General features: G+C 55.5%; 1 long non-coding RNA gene across 1 annotated transcript in view; it reads right to left on the bottom strand.

Annotated features, from left to right (window-relative positions):
• Positions 1-17,623: 17,623 nt before the first annotated feature.
• Positions 17,624-22,056, bottom strand: part of LOC124233866 (uncharacterized) — a 5,408-nt gene continuing 975 nt past the window's right edge. Inside the window, exons 2-4 of the long non-coding RNA XR_006887155.1 lie at positions 21,039-21,238; positions 18,792-18,852; positions 17,624-18,172 (exon numbers count right to left, since the gene is read on the bottom strand). This is a non-coding gene — a long non-coding RNA (uncharacterized LOC124233866). The remainder of the gene's footprint in view (positions 18,173-18,791; positions 18,853-21,038; positions 21,239-22,056) is intronic.

Raw genomic sequence — 22,056 nt, 5'->3', positions numbered from 1 at the left:
CAGGGAGTGAACAGGAAGGAAAACACAGGAGCCAGCAGATACCGAGAAAGCGTCTGCTGAGTTTGAGTCCTGGCCCGGTGGGTTGTGCCCGCAGGAAAGTGACTTCCATGGGACGAGGCGTATCACCTGCACCCACGGCGCAGGGAGCGGTGGTCACATTTCGTGCACCTAGAGATTCTTGGGGACCCTCAAGAGCTGCGTCTCCTCTCGTCCTGATGGCACCTGGTGCAGCATGACTTCTGGACACATCCCTGGGATGCCAGTGAGATTTCTGCCCATCAAGGGCGCCCAGGTGGGCAAACTGACACAGCAGCCAGTGTGCTGTCCCACTGGGCATCTGTCCGAATTTAGGGACACGAGCTGCCCAGTAAAGCCCCTCCCCACTACCTCCCCCCTCCCTCTTCTTGCTTCTTTAATCCTCATGCGATCATGTCAACAGCAGGAAAATCCAGCCAGAAGGAAGAGAGCTAAGCACACAAGGATCCAAGGATCTGAGCAGGCCCCGCCCAACTCAGGGGTGAGGCCGACCTCCCAGGACGGACAGAGGAGATTACTCCACAGAAAAGCATTGTGGGGTCAAAGCAGAGCAGGGCTCAAAGAGCCATTTTAATCGACTTTTTCTGCAATCAAAACATTCAGCCGCTTGCTCACGCTAGGACACTCTGTTCTTCGAGTCAGTAAGATCCCCATTCCAGAATGTCCTGCCGTGAGGTTTTCCTCAGTGTCCCTCCAGAGCTTTGTTCCTGTGCACGAAGGCATGTCTCCCACAGGCTTTCCCACTGGCTAGGGCTGGGCTGCGTGGCCAGAGTGCTTTCTGTTTGGAGTCCCTGCTTCTGGACATCATCATCCACAAGCACGTGGTCCACAGGCAGCGGCTGGGGGGGGGGGCCTGGGTTCTTTTGTCACGTTGCCCCAGGACTCTGTGTGTGCCCACGTGTGAGTGTGTGTGTGTGCGAGACTCTGTGAAACAGGTGTCATTGGCCTTTTCTCTCAGATCTTCTTGTACGTCTGATACTCCTCTTGCCACAAACATGACTTTCCCTTATGAACCGAGTTGATCTCGGAATCTCCCTGGTCAGTCCACAGTGTGCAGAAGCGGCGTCCCCCCTCTTTCCAGCCTCCGACCTCCCCCGGGGCCCCCATCCCGTGGGTCTGGACCCCGGCCCTGACCCGCTTCCACTCAGGTCTTTGTAAGAGCCGAGCGATCCAGTTCACAGGGAGAGGTCTCTTTGCCTGCGCTGCTCAGAGCCTGACCCCTGCTGGCCCCCCTGGGAGCGGCCAGGGTGGGTGGATGCCAGGACAGACAAGGACAGGGACAGGGACAGGGACGGGGGAGGCAGGTTCCCGAGCCAGCGCAGAGGGCCGCCTCTGCAGCCCCGCAGGTGCTTTCTCAGTGGGACTTGGACTTTGGCCGTGAGGACCTGTCCTCCTGCCCCCTGAGCAGCCAGCCTAACCAGCGGAGCAGGCTTTACCTCTTTCGCGTGGTCCCCTGAGGGGTGAGTGGCCTGGAGGAGGGGCGCCAGCCACAGCCCAGATCGTCCCTGAGACTCCACAGGGTGGGGTCTCAACCAATGCCTCAGGCCACCTGTGATTCTTGGAGGCTCCACAGGAGAGAAAGCAAAGGTAGACCACTTATCCACATCACCAAGAATGACTTCAGAATCCGCGGGTGTCACAGTCTTCCTCTGTCCCCATTCTCAGCCTTTGGAAACTAGCCAGGGGAGAAACGATGCCCCCAGCAGCCCGCTGGCTGCACCCCTGCCCCCTGGGCAGACCAGCCAGCAAAGGGCTTTATAACAAACCCCAGAACAGCATGTGAATGAACAGGGCGTCGCTCACGCACACAAACGGTTTAGTTTACTTCAGTAGACTAGATGCGTGCAGTGGTGTTCATGGGCACTCTGGAACACAACTTGCATTTGCAGAATATTTTACAGCTTGCAAAGCCTTTTCAGGACCCTGAATTCGTCCAGTGAGGAGTTTAAGCGCCTGGCAGCTTTATGGCATACAGCGGGTCTTCTGATGGACGCTGGGAGGGGGCTCTATCGAGATGGGGTTGGTCTGTGCAGTTGTGGCCATTTGGGCCCCTGGGACAGCTCTGCTCAGACAAGCTAGCCCAGAGTCCCCCGGGGCCACCTGAGGCTACCTTGCACCGTCTTCTGTCCACGCCCGACAGACATGGACCCTCGGCCTTGCTGATGAACACCTGCCCCCACACTGCCTCTCCCGCCTGAGCTTCTTTCCAAAGACCCAGCGCACACAAGACTTCACTCGTGTGTGTCGTGTGTTGTGGTGAGTGTCCACTATGGTGGGGTCGAGGACACGTGCAGTTGCATACGGATGGGTGCTGCCCAGCAGTCCCCAGGACTCCACCGTTGGTCCGTGAGGGCACCTGGCCCGTCCCCCCCCCCCCCCCCCCACCCCCCCCCTGCCCTCTGGTGCTTCTCGAGGCCTGAGGAAGGAGAAGAAGTCACTCTGTCCCCACAGAGCCCACGAGCCCACAGGGCTCAGGGTCAGGGTCACGGGTGGAAGGGAACCACCGTGCGCCCTGGGTCCTGGCCACTGTGAGCCATGCAGGAGTGCAGTGTGCATGGACCATCACTGTGGCATCCTCCGGAGAAGTCAAAGGGCCAGCACCGTGTGGCAGTGTGTTCTGTCCCTCTGTGTCTTTCACCCTCCACGGTGGCCCATGGGCTCAGAAATCCTGATCTTTGAGGAGTACTTGAATTCAGAGAATCTGTGATTCAGCCAACCTCAGACATGACTACATTTGTGTAAACAAATGCTTTTTACTGTGGGCGGTTGCTGACTTTCAACTCAAACAGTCTGCCCTCCAGGACACCCCCGGGCCCCCTGCTTCCAAGTCTAAGCAGGCCCCAGGTGCTCCCTATCAGCCAGAGAGTTGGGGGCTGTCTAAGGCACCAGCTTTGAGCTCTCAACGTCTGTATCTAACAACCTAGATTATCCCTTCACAGCTATGGCCCTTTTTCTGGTCCCGGTGGACACCTCCCTCTGGCCAGCTGGGACCCTGGGCATGGTGGGCGGAGTGGAGGCAGGTGCTGGTGTCACCTGGACGGGGAGGGGTCTCTGCTAGAATCCAGGAGTCCTCCCCCTGCTCCCCTGGGGTCTGGCCCATGGGCTTTTCAGGGACAAGACCCACTGCAGGCCTGGCATCATCCACACGGAGCCACTGAGAGCATGAGCAGGAGGCCGGGCCCAACCAGAGAAGGCGCCCAGCATGGATGTCTAGCTGCCATACCAGCCAGGCCGTCCAAGTGGGGAGTGGACAGATAAAGGCACTGGCAGGTGTTTCCCGAGGTCCCTGCCCACCTGGACAAACAGAACAATGGCAGGATGGATGGACAGTTCCACCAGGACTGTGTCCCCACAAGCTGCGGCTCCCTGGTTGTCATCAGGGTCTCTCCACGTGGATGTGTCCAGCCAGATCTGTGGGGAATTATGCTTGGTCCAGCTGGCATGTTCTCGTTGTCCTCTGACCCCACAGGGCCCCAGAAATCCCGAGGTCCTCAGTTCTAATCCCACGACGCAGGCCCCGGGGATGGAGCCCCCTCTGCTCTCCAGTCCCGCCCCTCCCAAGTGAACCAGCGGAGGGCTTTGGAGGCCACAGGCAAAGGTCACACTGCCCGCCATCCTCATCCTCACTCAGTGGGACAGGGCAGCCCTCGGAGGGCAGGGTTATGCATGGGGATCTTCAAATTCTGGGACTGAGCCAAGTGTGTATGTGTGTGTGTGTGTGTGTGAGAGAGAGAAAGAACTAGAAAAGAGAGAAGAAAAAGCCAGCAGGGAGTTTCCTGCTGCCCAGAGAAGGCCCAGAACTAACAGCTGAAGAAGCATCCAGGTGGCATTTGTTTCCAGTGAAGGTGAATTCCGGCCCCCTAGGGAAGGGCGGAGGTGGTGCAGGGGCCCAGAGCTGGGGTGACTTTCCCCCAGCCTGCATGCGGCTTGTGGAGGTGGACCAGGTCCCACCGCCTGTCCTGTGGGCCCCGGAAGAACGCCCCCTCCCTGGCCCTGCTCTCCTGTTAAATCAGTAACCATCATTGCACCCGGGGGCTTCTGGGGGGCTCGTGGGGGCTCTGGTGGGGGAGGGAAGAGACGCTGTCTGGAAGACTGGTCAGGGCACGAAGCAGGCGGGGAACCAGGCATGGGACCCTCGGCTCCTGCCCCCAGAGCCCGCCCGACTCTGGGGCCCACGAGCCTGTGTGTCAGCCTGCTTCTCAAGCTGCCCAGCAAGGCCCACAGGCATGCGCTGGGCGGTCCGGGCACGGGGCCGCGCTCTGCATTGCCACGCTTAGGGAGGCACCCGCCGGCCCAGGCTGTGGGCCCCTCTGTAGCCTCCAATTGAGCACTTGGTCAGGCCAAGTGCTGAGCCCCTAGGCACCTTGTTGTCACGCCTAAGGAACTAGGGGCGGGCAGAAGCGCCATCCCCAGGTGAGCCTTATTCCTGAAACCCGCAGGGGCGGGGCCTCCCTGCGGGAATCTGGAAGCGTAGACCGCATGGTCTGAGGCTGTCTGCCTGCGTGCGCTGGGGCCGTCCCCAGGGTGATTTGCCAGAGTGGGCAGCCATCCTCTCCATCAAATCCTTGCCCTCTGCTGCGGGAACCGCCTCCCATGGGGCTCCACTTCCTTGGCTTGAGCCTCTTTCAGGAGGCGGGAGGGGAGGAAGGAAGGAGGAGATGGGTGCATGGTCATAATGCCGAGTCTCTAATAGAGGGCGGGCTGGCCGGACGACGGCAGGAAGTCAGGGGGCTGGCTGTGCCTCTTGCACGGGCACAGCAGCCGCCACCAGTGTGGCCTGGTGGGCCCCAAGCCCCTGAACAGCAGAGCCACAGCCCCTCCCCAGTGCCCACTAGATGGCAGCCTGACACCTGGGCAAGGGCTCTCCCGTGCTGGCAACAGGGACCTGGGCTCTGCCTGTTCTCCCAATAGCAGGAAAGCCACCAACTGGATGCGCTATTGGAAATCACATTTTGACAGGTGTAAAAAGATGGAGTCCGTGATTTATTTTCAAAGTGAGTGGTTGGCAGCTGGCTACACTATTCGGGGAAGCAATTTCTAATCTGTGCCATTAGGAAATGGCCAGTAAAAGGGACTTGAAAGGTTTCTTTATGTCCTCTTGTTAAAGACGTGCCTGGCACGTGATCTTTCCTGCTAGCTGAGCTTGCAGTGGCTCGTTTTGAGGTGGGATGCTCAAGGTCTGGGCTGGAAGGGCCCCTCACCCAGGCCGGTTCATCACCAGCCCAGAGTCCTCAGGAACTGAGGAACAAGTCCCACGTTCCTGGAGAAGGTCACCTGGACACAGAAATACCCGTTTCCTTAACTAGGGCTTGAATAGTCCAGGCCGTTGATTAAGGGGAGGGAAATAGTGGATTCACTGCGTGGTCACCGTGGTCTGGAGGACTGGCCCTTTCTTAACGTAGGTTCTCAAGAGGTAATAAAGGACCTCGGTCTGGTCCTCCCTGTTTTACTGGGTCCCCAAACCCCAGGGGGACTGGACGGGTGTGGATGGAGCCCGTGGACTTCACCCTCACCTGCTCGGGGCCTAGTCCATCCTACCCAGCCTTCCATCCCCCACCCCGCACACCCCCATCCCCCCAACCCCCCCACACCCCTGCCCCGCACCCCCTCCCCTGCCCCCGGGACTTGGAGCCTCGGCCAGCGGAGGAGACCCCACTGGCCGAGTCTTTAATAGATTCCCAAAGAGCACGCAAAGCCTAGGGTGAGCCACCCCCTTGACACACCCAAGGAAATATTTGAGAAATGTCAACAGGAGTGATGGTGACCCTTCTAGGTCAGTGAAAAGATACATATTTGTACCTAGTCTCTCCCTCATTCCAGTGAGCTGGTGACACTCTAAGGTTTGGACCACACGGAGGTCGGGACTGAATGAGCGTGTTCTCTCCTCCAGCTCGCCTGCACTTGGGCACATCCCTGTGGAGTGTCAAGCGACCCACTCAAGAGCCGCATTCCAGCCCTCTCACAGCAGCTGGCCTGTCCCTGTGTGGGGACTCGGCACAGGACGTGGTGTTTATAGTCCGCATCGCAGGTCCCGCCTCACCACGCGTTTCTGCAGCAGGAGAGAGCGAGGTGAGACAGCACCACGTATGGGGCGGAGGAATGTGCTGGAGGAGGAGGGGCGGACGTTCAAGGCAGAGGGTGGAGCCTCCGCAAACTCTGCCTCCCAGGCGTCTCCCGTGCTCCCCCTGGGCCAGGCCCTGCCCTAGGAGTCCGGGTGGTCCTCAGCACCCAGGGGACACCTCTATGAGCTCTGGACACGTAAGAACCAGGGCTGCTGCCTTGTGGGTCCTCTTCTGCCCGGGCTGCCCAGGCCTCCCAGGATGGTGGTCACCGGGCTCTCCATCCACGTGGACCCCGAGGCGCGGGGGGGGGGGGGGGGGGGGGGATGGCAGGGGATGTGCCTGGAGCGTAGATGCTACCAGACTTCGTTCACCCCCTTGCGCAAGAGCAAAGCAGCCCTCACGGAGTGAGCGCTCAACACACATTTGTCTCTGCCCTTGGATGCCTGGCCATGGAGATGTTATCGCGCCTGTTCTCTTTCCAGCCACATGGATCCTGACCGTGAATGAATAAGACTCCTTCCCTTGCCCATTAGCCCCGGAGTCAGCCTTTGGTCATCTAAGGCAAGTCCTCGTCCACAGCAAACCAACCAAGCGCCACCTCAGGAAGCCACTTTTTGCAACAGTCTTCACATGTGGATGATACAAAGGCATTTGAAAAGTCAGGATCAATGACCACTCTGCTGCCACGATTTCCCCCTTTCCGCATGGATGTTGACCCTTCAGAAGTTTGGTTGTGTTAGGACGGCGTGCCATCTCCTCCCTGAGGTCCCGCTGCCCTCCATCCAGAAGGCAGGCTCCATGGACACGCCCTATACTCTGCTTTTCACCGAGAGTGGGCAGCAGGTTCACCCAAGAGCTGTGAGCAAATCCGCTGAGGGACCGGCTCCCTCCACCCCCAGGGTTCCATCCTTCAAGCCCACGATGGCTTTCCTGCTCCATCCACGGTTGGGCTCGCAGGGTGGGTCAACTGCGCTGTGCGGTGGAATCCTGTCTCCCAGCTGTAACCTGTCACCTGCCCCATGACCTGCACGGCCTCCCCGATCTGCTCACATCGGTGTTTACAGACTGTGTTCTGCTCCGCAGAAAGGAGTATCCCGTGGTTGAATACTTATGGAAGCCTCTGGAGATTATAGTCCCCTGTAAGAGATCCAGAAAGCATACTCAAAATGCACAGAACTCCCGCCACACGGAAGCCCGTTCACGTTCATGTCACCCCACACGTCCTGGGGGTCTTTGGACTGGAGCCATCTTGCCCGTCTGCCCCAAAAAGGGTGCCTCTCTGCCCACCGCGCCTCCCTCTCTGGCCCTGCTCTTCCAGCCTGAAAAGTCAGCCCACGCCTCTTTCCCCATAAATCTTCCCCTCCTTTCACTGCCGACCGTGCACTCCCTCACATTCCCTCAGCTCTCAAGGTCCCTGTAACACGATGTACCATCCGATCTGAGATGCATGTTTTATGGACGTTGGGCCAAGAGTCCTTTGAAAGTGGGAGTCACGTTCTGTTCCTTCCCTGTGCCTGGACCAGCACGGAGCAGGCACAGACCGGCCAGCACTCCTCAGCTGCTGGACCTTTTCCCAATGCTTAGTCGCTCGGCGTCCCTCCTCCTGCATGGCTTGGCTGGGTTTGCTCATTAGTGCCTCTACCAGGGATGAAGGGCGGGGGATGAAAGGCAGAGCTGGCGCCCTGTGTCGTTAGCCAACTCCTAACGTGGTGCAGGGGTTTGCTTGGCCAAAGGGAATTGTTTGTATATTTCTGTATTTGAAGAGCCGAAGGAGAAATTTCCTCTCCAGTGTGTGTCTGTGTGTCTGTCTGTGTCTGTGTATATGTGTGTCTCTGTCTGTGTATCTACAGATGTATGCATGTCTATGTTATGTCTGTATATGTGTCTGCGTACATGTCTATGTAAGTGTATACGTATGTCTGCACATGTCCATGTGTGTCTCTGGATATTTGTGTGTGTCTGTTATGTCTGTGTATGTGTGTCTCTGTATGTGTCTGTGTGTCTCTGAATGACTCTGTGTATGTATGTTTATGGATGCATGTTGTATATGTCTCTAGGCTTCTTTGTGTGTCTGTATATGTGTGTGTGTTTGTAGATGTGTGTGTGCATGGATGTGGTGTCTACACTCATGTGAACCCAGGGCACCCACAGTTGGTCCAGCCTACTCTCTGACACAGGACACCTGAGTCTTGCAGGCATCCTGAGTGTCCTCAGTGATGACCATGTCGTCGCAGCTTCCTCATCCTCCCGGCCTCTGTCCCCTGGGTTTTCCGCTGGACCACGGTGTCCAGACCCTGGAGCAGTAGGACACTGAGTTTCAACATGTCCTCCAACTGCAGCCCACCGCTTGCAGCCTGGAGGGGACAGCCCAGCTGAGTTGCATCTCTGCATGTCCCAGGAACCCGGCCTGGCTCCAGAGCCAGCCCTGCCAGTTCTGTGGGGAGATGCCTCTAGAAATGTCACAACCAGCATGTCACTGGCTTCTCCACCTCCTTTGCTTTCTAGACCAAATGATGACCAGACGTGGGCCTGGGCCACTCAGCTCTTCAGAGGCTCTGGGCCTTGCCCGCACCAATTCACCGAGTGGGGAGCCCTGGAGGGGTGGCCCTCAGTGCCCACACCACATCGGTCCATGATGGAAGCCTGACCTGCTCGGCCATCCCTTGGCGTGGCGACTTTCATTTCTTGCAAATGATGATGATCTCTTCTTTCTTTCCCTGGAGACCTCAAACATTCCTCTTTACATTTGAAGTTCCCAAATGAATATTTTTAAAATGTATTCTGCTGTGAATTTGCCTTATAAATAGGGCCGGCTACCTCATTTGCAGGACTCAGTGCGTTTTAAAATGTGGGACCCTTGTTCAAAAGGCAGGAAAACAGCACTTAATGATACCAAAATATAAAGCTCTCCTTTCCTCCATTTTTTTCTTGACTTGCCGTGGTGTTTTTGTTACTTAATGTCGTTGCAAGTAAAGAAAAGTGAAAATTTTAAATTATTAGCATGTCTTAGCATTCACCTTTATATTGTGCAATGCCAGTTTTAAATGCAAATTCGAGTGCATTTAACTTGCACGAGGAACCATTGAAATTACGTAGTTTGTATTTTGTAGCTTGTACACACATGAGTATTTCATTTTTACCAGAACAGGGGAAATGCTGCACAAAACCCATCCCATCATCTTTAGTTCACGTCTTGACACCGTGGCTTAGTGAGGAGAAGGGCAGGACTGAAGGATAGGCGCTGTGGGCCCCCTCTTCCCTTCCCTCCTGCGTCATCACTTTCAGACAAGTGGCTGTCTGACCAGCGACGTTCAACGGGGAGAAAGAATAGGAGAAGTGCCTGGGCCATTCGTGTTTCTGAGAAGGTCACTGCCTTCTTTTGCATTTGAAGCGAGTTCAGCTTCAAGTGGCGCGTCTGGCTTCTCAGAGCTGTCAGTGCCCCACTTACTCAGCTGTAAAGGGGACGCGCTTACCTGTACTCGCTTCCAGTCTTGCCAAACTGCATGCATCTTTGGTCCACACTCTGTTTATGGGGCATTGTGAACACAAATGGGACAGCAAGAACCGGCAGACAGCAGCTCCACGTGGCTTCTTCTCTGCTAACACACACCCTCCGTTGTCTCATAGGACTTCACTGACAAAACAAATCCCAAATCAAATTATTAACAATTCCAAGATGGTGTCCACAGAGCATGATGTCAGGTGGAAGCCCTTTTGAGTGTAGAGCCCGTCTGACGGTGAAGGCCACACAGCTGTGAGGCCGGCCCCGCACAGAACTGAGAAAGTCCTGATACGCGCTCTTCTGTTGGTTAGCTGAGTACCTTCTTCCCTGGATTCTGCCTGTTCCCTGGGACTCCTGGTAAATACATGACGAGACTTCTGGCCCTCCCCTTCCTGTGCCCACTTCTCCCTCTGATCGTGATCTCTTTGTCCTTATGAACATTCTTCAAGAAACCCTTGATCTTTCAGTTCAATACTTCATCCTTCAATGTGTCTGTTCAATCATTTTTTAAATTTTGAAGTTTTATAGTTCTTTTTCTAACAGCCTCGTCTTGTTTTGCGGATGGTTTATATTCTCTAATCTCCCGGACTATATTAATGATAATTACCTTGAAGACTTTCATCTTAGTCTGCGTTGGCTCTTCCAGTTGTTGAGTTTGATTGCCACTTTCCCATAGCGTCCATTTTGCTCCAACTATCCGTTCATCTTGCTTGGCTATCTACTTTCCTTTCTGTTTGGGAATCCTCGGCCAGCATGGTTGTCTGGGCTCCGTTTTCTCATTTGTAAAATAAGGGCCTCAAGCAGATCAGCGGCTTTCCACTCTTTTTAGCTTTGGGAAATGTCAAATGAGAACTTATTTGTGAAAGCACAGTGTGTAAGTGGAGGGGGTACAGCAATCATCACGGCAGGTGACCTTGGAGGTCCCTCCTGCGACCCCACTCAAGACAGGCCTGGCCCTGGGGCTCCTGGGCCCTTCCACACAGCCTGACCCAGCAGCTAATGGACCAGGTCATCCAGATGGTCATTTCAGGCTCAATATTATGGGATTCCTTGTGGGGAGCACATAGATTGGAACTTCTGTGAAATGCCTCCCTGCATGTCCATTTTGGCATGGTTCTAGAGATGGAAGGGTCCCCTGGCAGACAGACTCCCAACGACTTGCTCAATACCACCCTCTGGGTGGGAACAGAACTCCCATCAGTGGCTTCCAGATAAAGTCTCGACAAAGAAAGCCACACAGAACAGTGGTGACGTCAGTTCTGTAAAACTCACAATTACATTCTTTTCTTTAAGTGGACCTCCTGATTTCAAAGGGATCATTTCCAAAAAAGACTGGGCCGGGCTCCAATCTTGGCCTCTGTGGATAATATCAAAGTAGATGCTATAAATTAGTAAATTCATGGCAGTCTATCATAAACGAGACAAAACGGCCTTTGCTGCGAGACCCCATGGCTGCTCTTCCTCAGCCCGTGCGGAGCAGACGCCAGGTGGGACGGGGCTCCGTGGACCTGCTGTCTAGTTTCCGATCTAGAAACAAGTCAAAGCACCAGTGTGGAAATACCTGCTGTTCTTAAAATAGGTCTATGTGGCTCAGTGTTTTTTGTTTTTCCTTAAGGGCACTTGAGATTCAACACAAAAATGAGGAAGTGAAAGCTTTGAATTGGTTTGTCCTCTTTTATCATCTTGGGGAGGATGGTTCTTTTTTCTAAGTGTTTCTGGGAGGAAAATTGAATTTATTTCTCTTAAGAGGTCAGTTTTACATGAATCAAACTAGTAACAACAACAATATTAATAATAATAATAATAAATCCTGTTCAGAACCTCGAGAAAGTCTGCAGCTGGAGACTGGTCTTCCCTTGGCTCTGGAGGTGTCCGGCTCATCGGCCTCCCCAGGGTCTCTCCTCCTCGCACCCTGGGACGAAGGGCTGCCCCTCACGCCTCTGCTTCATCTTGAACTCTGATCTCTTTGTCCTTTAGCACACGTTCTGGAAGAACCCTGGAACCTCTCCTTCAAATGCTGAAACGTTCTTGCGGGTTCCCATCGTTCTGGATAATCCCGAGAGTTGGTGTTGAAAACAACCACGCGACATATTTTCGTTTTCCCTTTTGTCAGCGACCTCAAAGCCATGTTCCCAGTCAGGATCCCACCGCAGCCTGCACGGGCTGTCCCCTCTTGTCCCAAAGCTTGTCACTTACAGCCCAGGGAGAAGAAATAGAGACCAGAGCACTGAGCAGAGAGAAGTGCCCCTGGGTGGAGCAAAGTGGGGTCTGAAGAAGGGCCTCTCCTTCCCAAAGGCCCGTGTGGATCTTCCCGTCTGTTCACCCGCAACAGAGCTGGTCCACCCTCTTGTTTATTTTCAAATCTAGGATACAAACACGATGTACACATTTCCTCAGTGCATGGATTGTTGAAGTCTCACGCACTGCTCATCCCACGTTTCCAGCCCCAGAATGAGAACAAACGTCAGCGGCACCCAGAAGGTCACCACCTGGTCACAGCTGGGCCCCGGGTCATCGCTATCCCAACTTCCAATAGTGTAGCTTGATCTCCATTCTGTCCTTCGTACACATGGAATCATACAGTTTGTACTTTTCTGTCCCACTTCTCTGGCTCCAACTGCATTTGCAAGATTCTCATCTGTGTTATCTCGTGCACCTGTGGATCACCGTGTCCTTGTCACACCAGCGTCCACCCCATGGCAGGAATGCACCTCGGCGTATTTGTTCATTCCTCTGCTGATGGGCACTTGTGTGTGGGGATGGGGGCCAGAGTTTTCAAGGATATGCTCAGGTTGAAATGGCTGCTATTGTCTAAAGAATTTAAGAAACAACCCAAACCTTGCCCCACTCAATGAGTGCATGAGGGGTGAATAAAAGCCTCTTCTGGATCCCCTGGTTGCTGCCCGTTCCCTTTCTCTGGGGTGGGCAGTGTTGACTGAGCTTATGAAGACCTGGAAACAGAGGCAGCTGGAGATCCTTGGAAGCTGCTCATGATCCCAACACTCAATCTGCCAAGAGATCTCACCAGAAAAGGAAGGACGAGCGGGCAGGAGCGGGGAGCAAGGAGGAGCGATGACCCCATTCACAGGGAATGTTTTTCAGAAAAACCTACATGCTTGACTCCACAGATGGGTCTCCAATCTGGAGGGTCGGAAAAGCACGTTGGGCTACTCTGACTTGTCCTGCCAGCAAGAAAATGGGAGTAGGTCGCTGGTCCTCTCCTCCAGACAGTTCCCTTGGACTCAAGGAGGCTGGAGTCGACCAGGGATGGATGCCAGAAACCTCAGAAGACGCCACACCATTCAAGGAAGTCCAGGGACGGGCTGCACAGAAACTTCTGGCTAGAAATCAAATTTCCCCACCCAGATGAAGCCCTAAAAGGAAGTAAATCACAGAGGCCTTTGACACTGGAGAATTCAAAAGTCTGGATGTTCGTATTCTTTGGCTGGTGCTGGTATAACCTGATATTACTGTTTCTGTTGAATGCATGTTAACTCCATGGTATTATCTGCTATTTGCAGGCTCCCAGGCATTTTTTCCCCCAAGAAAGCACTAATTTGTAAATTCATTCAATGAACACAAAAGTAAACGAATCTGCTTAATGATAGAGGAGTTTGTGATTCCTGGTTGAGTTTTGAGATGCAGTTCACTCCCCCACCCCACCCTGAGACAGCTGCCTTATAGTCTCAGGTCCACTGTCAGGTCCCGCCTGTTCCAGGGCCCAGGCATGTGCCCATTCTCACGCAGGAGGCCGGCTCTCCTCTTGGAGCTGTTTGGTGGCACGGCTCACCCTGGGGCCAACAGCAGCATCCCGCGTCTCCCGTGGTATGGCGCTCTCCTGAGTCCTGACCCTGCTGGGCAGCCTCGCCGCCGGGCAGGCCTCACCCTGGGGTGGGGGGTCCAGGGCTTGCAGGCTGCTGGATGTCCTCCGGCCAGTGCCTGCCTCAGCTGAGCCTCGTCTTGTTGTCCACGACCTCCCGTGTGCCTGTGGCTGCAGCCCTGCCTCTGTTCTCCATTGACTCCCAGGGGGCGGATCAAATGAGCAACAGAGGGTAGAGCATTTTCTGATTTTTTAAAAAAGTGTTTTGATTATGTTTTTCTGATTTCCAAGCCAATACAGACATGGAAGGAGAGGTGGTGGTGCTACAGAAGGTTGGAGAGGCTCCCTCCTCCTAACCCTGATGAGCCAAAGGCCCCCCAGCACCGACTGAAACAGCAGGTGGGCTCGCAGCTACCGGAGGACGGAGCATGGGGCAGAACCACCCAGCAGGTGAGAGGAATCCAACGCATTACTGGGGAGGAAGAGACAGAAACCCCTTCTCTGACGTGATGTCCACGCAGGGACCCATCAGGATGGGAAGACCCGCCCAAGGCACACAAGACCGTTTCTCCTGACTATGGAGGCAAGTCGATCGCTCAGACGTAACTGCTTCTGTGCACAAGATTTGAGCTTGATAAAGAGACAAAATAAATGAGGGGAAAGCGGGAGGCAGGGGGCCAAGCGCACGTTTGCAAGCCCCTGCCCTTCCCACGCGGCACAGGCTGCCCGCCCCGGCTCCCTGCTCCCACAGGGAGAGAACTTTCCAGCATTCACCGTGGGCTTCTCTTCCCCGTGTCTTCAGGGCTCCTCCCGCGCCCGGCAGACGTGCTCTTGAGGAGGACGGTTGTTACAGAAAGGAGGACCAGCTGGCCAAGCAGTGGACAGAACCTGCACCCACGCCTCCAGAGCCAGAGGAGCTGGTGCTGAGCAAGCGGAGGAGAACTTGTTGTCCGAGAGCCAGACACTCACCTTCCGTGCCAAGCTCACAGAGCCGCATGAAGGAAAGATTTGTGGCCATTCTTTATTTTCAGTGCAAATTTAAACTCAGCTTGTTCAAACCTGGGGCATGTAACTCGGTTTATAACACGTCGGGGCAGAGCAGCCGATGGACAGCACAGTCGGGACGTCTGCTGTTAACACAAGTGCAGGTGCTGATAAGCCAAACCGGAGTTGACAGAAGAAACCAGACGCTGGCGAACTGGTGGAGTGGACTAAGGGGCAGGCCCTGGCCTGGCCTCTGCGAGGGGCTCCTGGGCACAGAACCGACGGCCTAGCAAGAGGTCTGTTTCCTCTGCCGCAGCCGGAAGTTGGATGCCCCGGGGATGGTGCTGGGCCGCCTCCGCCTCTAGACCGCCCACCTTAGCTGCAATTCCGAGACCAGGAAGCCACCAGCCCCAGCCACGTGCTTCAGGAGTAGCTTGTCTCAGCTGGGGATCGGAAGAGGGCCCAGGCTCCCGCTAGCTGCTACCCGGGAAATGGGTGCCCCAAGGCCTGCTCTTGACACTTGTGCAGCCCCTGCCTTGATGTCGGGACCTCTGCTGAAGCTGCAGCAGAAAATCAGAGGCCTCCCCACCTGCTGGGGTGCCCCAGTGGGAAGAGCAGACAGAGCAGAGCAGGACCCACTTCTCCCTGCCCTGAAATCATGAGCATCTACACCTAATAGGATGGAGATAAGATCACACCCAGAATACAGCTGCAGGGGAGTTTGGGCAAAGTCGTCTTAGCTTCCCAGCCTCTGCTGCCCTGGGGGGCATGGACAGCTCACTGGGCTCTGTCTACCAAATCCAGCACTACCCAGGGCACAGACTCGGGGACTTCCAAACCAGGCCATGGGGCAGACGTGCTCCTGTCTCTCACCTCTGGCTGCAGGATCACCCTCCTCTCTCCACCGGCACAGGACTCTGCGAAGGAGGGTGACGGGGTCAGGGGGAATCATCAGCCCCAGAAACGTCTTTGATCCTGGACAACCCCAGAGGCCGCATCAGAGACGCATTGCTGTGCGCCCCCGAGCGGATCAGCGGCTGGGCCCGAGTCTCGCCCACCGCAGGCCAATCAGCAGCAGCCCGTGGGGCTCATTTAACAACAGGTCAGGGAGCCGAGTCTATGCGAGAGGCAGTTCTGGGACAGGTGAGCAACGTCAAGCAATTAAATAAAAGATCTGAAACAATTCAGAGGAAATGATTCAGCAACAGAGTGAAGCGGGAAGGCCTTGCGGATCCTCCTCAAAATGTTTTCGAGGAAAGTCAGGTGTTTCAGAGAACATGACAGCAACGGCAGCAGGAGGCTGCTGAGGTGGCAGTGTGCCCCGCGGCTGACCTTGCTCTGGGAGATCTGACCCAGCCAGGCCGCGGTTCTGGCTCTCTGAGCACCGGCCCTGCAGTGAGCCGGCTGTGCCGCTGCCATTGTGCGGTGGATGGGCTCGGTGGGCACAGGTGGACGGTGCAGTCCCTGCGTCCCCACATGTGCAGAACTGCCTAGACAGCAGTGTCATTACCCGTGTTCCAACGAGCCGATTTTAACGGTACTCACTGGCGTATTCTCTGTTCTAATCAGCAGCATTTGGGACCCCAGGATGCTTGATGTTTGCTCAATACACGAAGCTACAGACGTGACTGTGTGTGAACATCTGACATCACTATTAAGCTCTTAGGGTACAGAGAAGAACGTCGCAGAGCACTGCGGAGGGGCTGGAACCCAGGCCCTTGGTGCATTGGCAGGGCGGGAGGTGCTCACGGTGGGCGGGAGGCCATGGCCTCTGCCTGGGGCCAGTGAAGCAGGGCAGCGTGTGACGCTCAGCAGCTGTGTTGGCTGTGCCCTCCTCTCAGCATCCTCTCGTGCTGCACACACACTGTCAGCACCACCCAGCATGCAACTCGGCTCCTCACGCCTCCTGTGCCTTTCACAGCATGGCCTCTGCAACGACCAAGGCCTTGTGACAGAGAGAAGGGGTCTGGGGTGTGCTCCCTGTCCTGGAGGTGCCGTCAGTCTAGTGGGGGAGACAAACTTCACAGGACAAAGTAAGCACAGGCTCCAGGCTGAATGCAGAGGCTTCACAGAGATGGTTGCATTTTGTCCAGAACTTGGAAGTTGAGAGAAATGGCCAGAAAGCGCAGGGAAGGAGGTTCCCGCCCCCGGGAGCTTCATCAGGGGGATGCGCAGGACGATGCTGCTGTGAGCAGCGGTCCCCAGTCTCAGCGCGCACGCCACCAGAGCTTCAACACCCGTTCTCCCTGCCCACAGAGGACTGGCAGGGGCCTCGCCTCGTGCACACATTCCAGGACCCACGTCAGTGCTGGAGGGGAGCGGTTCTGGAGGGGCTCCAGGTGGCAGTTAAACCATCTTCTTGAACTGACCAGGTCACCTCTGCCCACAGCCTATCAGCCAGCTATCCACACAGCCCCACCCGGCCACAGGGCCAGGCAGGGGAGCCCTAGTGACCCTGGAAGACAGAACCGTGGGAATATTTGGGGTCCAGCACTGATTGCCACCTGGGCCAACTCTGGAGCGAACACGGGCATTTGGGGAAGAGGTGACAGGCCAGAGGGCCAGGTCAGTGCAATACGGAGGTCGGGGGAGGTAGGTGGCGTCATAACAGAGTTCCAAAAATCAGCCCCTGGTTTGTGCAGAGGCGGAATATCAGAGAGTGCTATTAGGATCCGTCCCTGTGGGGAGCGAGGCAGGAAGACTGGGACCCCGCAAAGGGAGAATTTGAACCGCGAAGGCAGCCCCAAGGAAGGGCACCGCTGGGGGTCCTTCAGGCCTGCCATTATGCAGGCAAAGGGGCTGGGCCTCTGTGCTCGCCTGAGCCCATCGGATGGGGCGGCCCCAGGATGACGCGGCTGACTCTGAGCTCCTCCTGGCTGAGGCGGTTCCTGGGGAGGGCTCAACTGGAGGCCTGAGCTCTGTGTGTGTGTGTGTGTGTGTGTGTGTGTGTAGGACACGGAGGAGTCCGTGTGAAGCCCACAGTGTCCAACACGGGAGGAAACAGGCCGGGCTGGAAGTCTCTGTGCAGTCGTACTCATGTAGCTCTGGAACCACCCAGGCAGAAAATTCCAGAAGTGCAGTGGGCATTACCTCTGCTATGAGCACTGACCAGGTTCTGAGCTTTCAAATAAAGACATATGGCGTATGCGTTTAATAACACAGAGGCATAATTGCAGCAGAAAAAGTAGCAATATGTGGAATGCATCACATATATTTCAGGTTTAGGACAACTGTACACAGAAAAACCCAAAAAGGCCCAGTGGAGCTGACCCGGCAGATTTACACCAGAGCTGACCATTGTTAACACTCGTCTCCTCTGTAAGACAAAACTATTGTCAGTAATAATCTGAAAAGAAATAACTATTGTTCATATGTGACCCAAAATCTGACATTACCAAACAAAAATATTGCCCCTCACAGTCCTAACTTGTGTCACTGTTTGAAATTTTCAACACTGATGCAAGTGCCAGCTGGTCACATTGAGGACCTTGTTGTGTTTCTCCATCTTTTCCGTCTCTGGGCAGTCCTGGTGCCTGTCAGACCTGCTGTCTTGAGGCAGGAACACACAGCACCTGGGGCTGGGCACACCGGCCGTGACTGCCGCGAGCCGGAACCATCAGCACTCTCACGGCAAGCATGTGAAGCCAAGTCCGTGTCCCAGACAGCCAACAGCCAGGGCTCGTCCAAGGGCGGGTGAGGACCACGTGCTAACCTGCCACCCACGTGGACGTCAGTGAAGCTCCTTGAATGGCAGCAGCTGTTTGGGACCTGCCCCAACAGAGATTTAGGGGAAAGAGTATGCCATCACTGGCCTTGTTTAGAATTCCTAGTGCACGGTGACGATAAATAGCAGACTCATCTGTAGTCACTTTTATTATTGTTTTTAAATTCTCTGCAGTCAATGACCCCCCCACATGGTCTGCACCAGGGCAGACCCCCCCCCAACCCTGTCCTTGGCAGAAAACTTCCTTCCCTGTGTCTAGGAGTGTGTGTGTGAGTATGAGTGTGGGTGTGAGTGTGCGTGAGGGTATGTGTGTGTTCAAGGAACAAAGGCTATGCAGATGGGGTCAGGAGGAGGAGGTGTTGCTGGAAACGCGCATGCAGTGAGCAGCCCTTCGGCCTCTCTGAGCCTGCTTCCTCTTCTACCAAGTGGGGACATAACTGCAGCTGGGGGCTGGGAGGTGGAGGATGAGTGAAGGCCTCAGTGCATCGCACAGTGGGCACGCAGTGAGAGCGAGCCCTGTGGTGACAAGACCAAGAGCGTCTGTGTGCGCCTCTGCTGGGAACACAACCCAGAAGCATGGACGCCACTAATGGGGAACCCACCTACAGTGTCCCATCCAGACCTGCTCTGCACCTGAGATGCATGGTTGTTGTGGGGCCCTACCTTGACGGGCCTCTCTGGGAGGTTCACACGAGGGCAGCGAGCTTTCTCTGATCTTGCAGGGCTGAGAAGGAAACAGGTGCCCGCACGGTTTGATCATGATGTCGGTCAGGGATCAGGTCGTTACATTTCTATCGGATCGTCTGCATCCGGATGAGGAAACTAACTCTATTATAAGGTAATGCATTTCCAGAAGGCAACAATAGTAGTAACTGCTGACACGCATTGGACGTTTTCTGCGTGCCTCTCAAGTCCCCACCAGGCTCCTCGCTCAGGCGCCCCTGCAGCAGACGCTGAGACAGGACTGCGGGCAGACAGTTCATCTGGGAGGTGGTCTGAGAGGCCTGTCTGAGGGAGAGGGAGTGTGACGGGGGGCAGACAGGAAACGATCCGGGGTGCACTAGTGAACAAGCACTGCCTGCCAGTTGGTCTCAGTCCCCTGGGAGGCCCTCCAAGTTACGGCCTGGACCGTGCCTCCCTGTCATCTACCGTGGGATGGGGACCCTGGGGATCATCTGCTCCCTCCTTCGCTTGTTGGCTGAGGTTGCCTTTGGGGAGTTAAACAGCAGGCACTCCTGGTTGTCCTGCTCAGGCCCTGAGCAAGCGCCTGGACACCAGGGAAGACCCTCCAGCACAAGGCAGAGCAGGCTCCAAGTGGGGCATTGTCGGGACAAGGGGGCACTGTCCGCCCTGGCTGCAGGTTATCTCAGAGGTGGACTGTGGTGGATTAAACTTGGCCACAAATTCTTTGCTCCTTCTCCATTGATGGGTAGAATCTGGGTACCCACCTTCCTGAATTCCGTAACCATAGGCTGTGATGGAAGGGATGTTCTGGGACTTCAGAGGCTACGTCTTAAGGAGGCTTGCAATGTCCACCCATTAGCCATTCAACTAACCTGAGTCCGCCATGCTGCGAAGAAGCCCAAGCTCCCCACAGAGAAAGGTGGTGACGAGAGAGAGAGAGAGAGAGAGAGAGAGAGAGAGACCGGCTCAGTTTACCTTCTCCCAGTGGAGACCCCGACATCATGGAGCAGAGATGGGCCATTCCACCTGTAGCCTGTCTGCATTTCTCACCCACAGAATGAAGGGACAGAGTCATAACAGACTGCTGTTTTAGCCACTACAATTTGAAGTCACCCTTTGTGCTGGTGGATAACTAGACACAGTCTGAGGGCATGTGAGGGAAGACGTGTTTGCTGTGGTTCAGGAGCTGGAAGGACCGTCACAGGCCCTCAGGCCCACTCCCCCTAGTTAGAGCGCAGGAGATTGGTCTGAAATGGTCTGGGCTCTTTCGCGCCCAGTGGCGGCTTCCAGGGCCCTGGCAGGAGGGTGATTCCAGGACTGCACACCCCGAGTTGCTTAGCCTCCCGTCTCAAGCAGGGTGGGTAAAAGGATCTGGGCTTGAGAGTGGGGAGGACCCGAGGATAACTGGAACTCCCAGACGGGATGAGAGAGACTGCGGCACATCCCCCACCCCGAGGGGGCAGGAGAAGGGCAGCAGCCATGGGACTTGTGTCATCCAGCACTTCCCTGTGTCTAGTCCAGACCTGCAGCGTCTGCCTCCCCTGGGAGCTGGCTCTGACCTCCCTTGAGACCTGCTGACTCAGGGCTGTGGGGGGCGGGGGGCTGTCACAAGCCCCTGAGTGATCCCGATGCTTACCAATGTTTGCAAAGCCCGGTGTAGAAGAGGCACGAAGGAGAAGATGGCTCTGCAGACATCTGGGGCCTGACCAGAGACCCCTCACAGACAGGCCACAGGGGACCCCAGGGCCCTGAGATGGGGCTGCAGCCTTTCCTCTGAGTAAATAACTTCCCCCACACACTGGACACTATGTGCATCCCGGGAAATGGGGCTGGATGGACAGATGTGTCTAGCTCAGGGGTTCATCCTCCTGGAGTCAGGGGCATCCTTGGGGTGGATGGAGCAGGGCAAGTGGCCAGGGGCACTTCTGTGGGCTGAGCGTTCTCACTCACAGGGTCTCTGAGGGGCACCTCGGGGAGGCAGTGAGAGCAGGAGCCGCCCAGGGACCTTGCAGCCTCACCGCCCAGTCACAGGTGGGAAGGGCCATGCGTCCCTGGGTCATCTCCGTGCCTTGGCGACTGGCTCCAGGCAGAGGAGAAGAGGCGAAGGCTCTGTTCAAGGGGGACACGGCCTCGGTGCCCTCCTCCCACCCACCGCCCCCGCATCTCAGAGGAGGCACAGGCAGCAAGCGCCCTCCATCGTACGGAGAGGCAGACAGTCTGGGTCACCTCTGACTTGTGGGTCCTTGGCGCTAGCTCCGTTTCCTTGGCTCCATGTAGGGCGTGTTGTCCTGGGTCCGCTCTAGGGTACCCTGCACGGCTAACATTTCCAGCCAGCCAGGGAGGACTGCATAAATGCAATGTGTTCCACTCGGCTTGTTTCAAAGTCCCGGAGGCCTCACACCCAGCCTGGTGCATTAGCACAGACCCTGCAAAGTGGGGCACATCGATGACATTTACATGGATGCTGCCACCTCCATCACCTTGTTTTATAGCTTCTTAATATGTTAATATTCTAGTTGAATTACATAGAAAGGACATTAACCACTTCTCCTCCTGACTCTCCCCCCTCCAGGATTAGAAAACAACAGAAAATTCTGAATAATTGCATGAGTGATATTAGCTGCACCTGGACAGAACCCCAAGAACCCTGAGTGCAGGAGGGTTGAGATTTTCCCCAAATCTTTCCTCCGAGCAAACGTGGAGGTGGGTGGACTCCTGAAGGAAAGCAGAGTGGGCTTCACCCTGTGTTCCTTCCATTGTGTGTGGTGAGGAGGCCCCACATCTGCCAGCTCAGGTCAAGCTGACCCTGGAGAAGTGAAAGTGAAGCTTACGATCAGTCAGAATTACATTCCAGCTTATGAGTGATTTATCATCCAGGCGAATCCATTGTTGCCAGTTTAGGTGCCAAAGGGCAAAACTCACTCAATGACACACATCTCCCAGAACTCGCTTTTGTTTTGTCTTCTAACAATGGGTACTATAAAGGTTCTTTTATAGTAACTTTAACCATAAAGTTTTCTATAGTTAAAGTTTTTAACTATAAAGTCCCAAAGAGAAGAAAGTCCATTATGTCCCCCTGATTAAGACCCTCCTCACCATGACCACCGTGCTGGGGTGTTGCCGGGTCCCCGGGATGGAATCTCCCAGCGCTGCTCAAGCTGATGCCCCAGCAGCACCAGCAGCACCAGCAGCACCAGCAGCACCAGCACCACGAGCAGCACCAGCAACGCCAGCAGCACCAGCA

The sequence above is a fragment of the Equus quagga genome, unplaced genomic scaffold, assembly GCF_021613505.1.
Source record: "Equus quagga isolate Etosha38 unplaced genomic scaffold, UCLA_HA_Equagga_1.0 268.1_RagTag, whole genome shotgun sequence".
In the NCBI taxonomy this organism is placed as follows: Eukaryota; Metazoa; Chordata; class Mammalia; order Perissodactyla; family Equidae; genus Equus; species Equus quagga.
The sequence above is the reverse complement of the archived record's forward strand: the minus strand, read 5'-3'. Positions and strand labels throughout refer to the sequence as shown.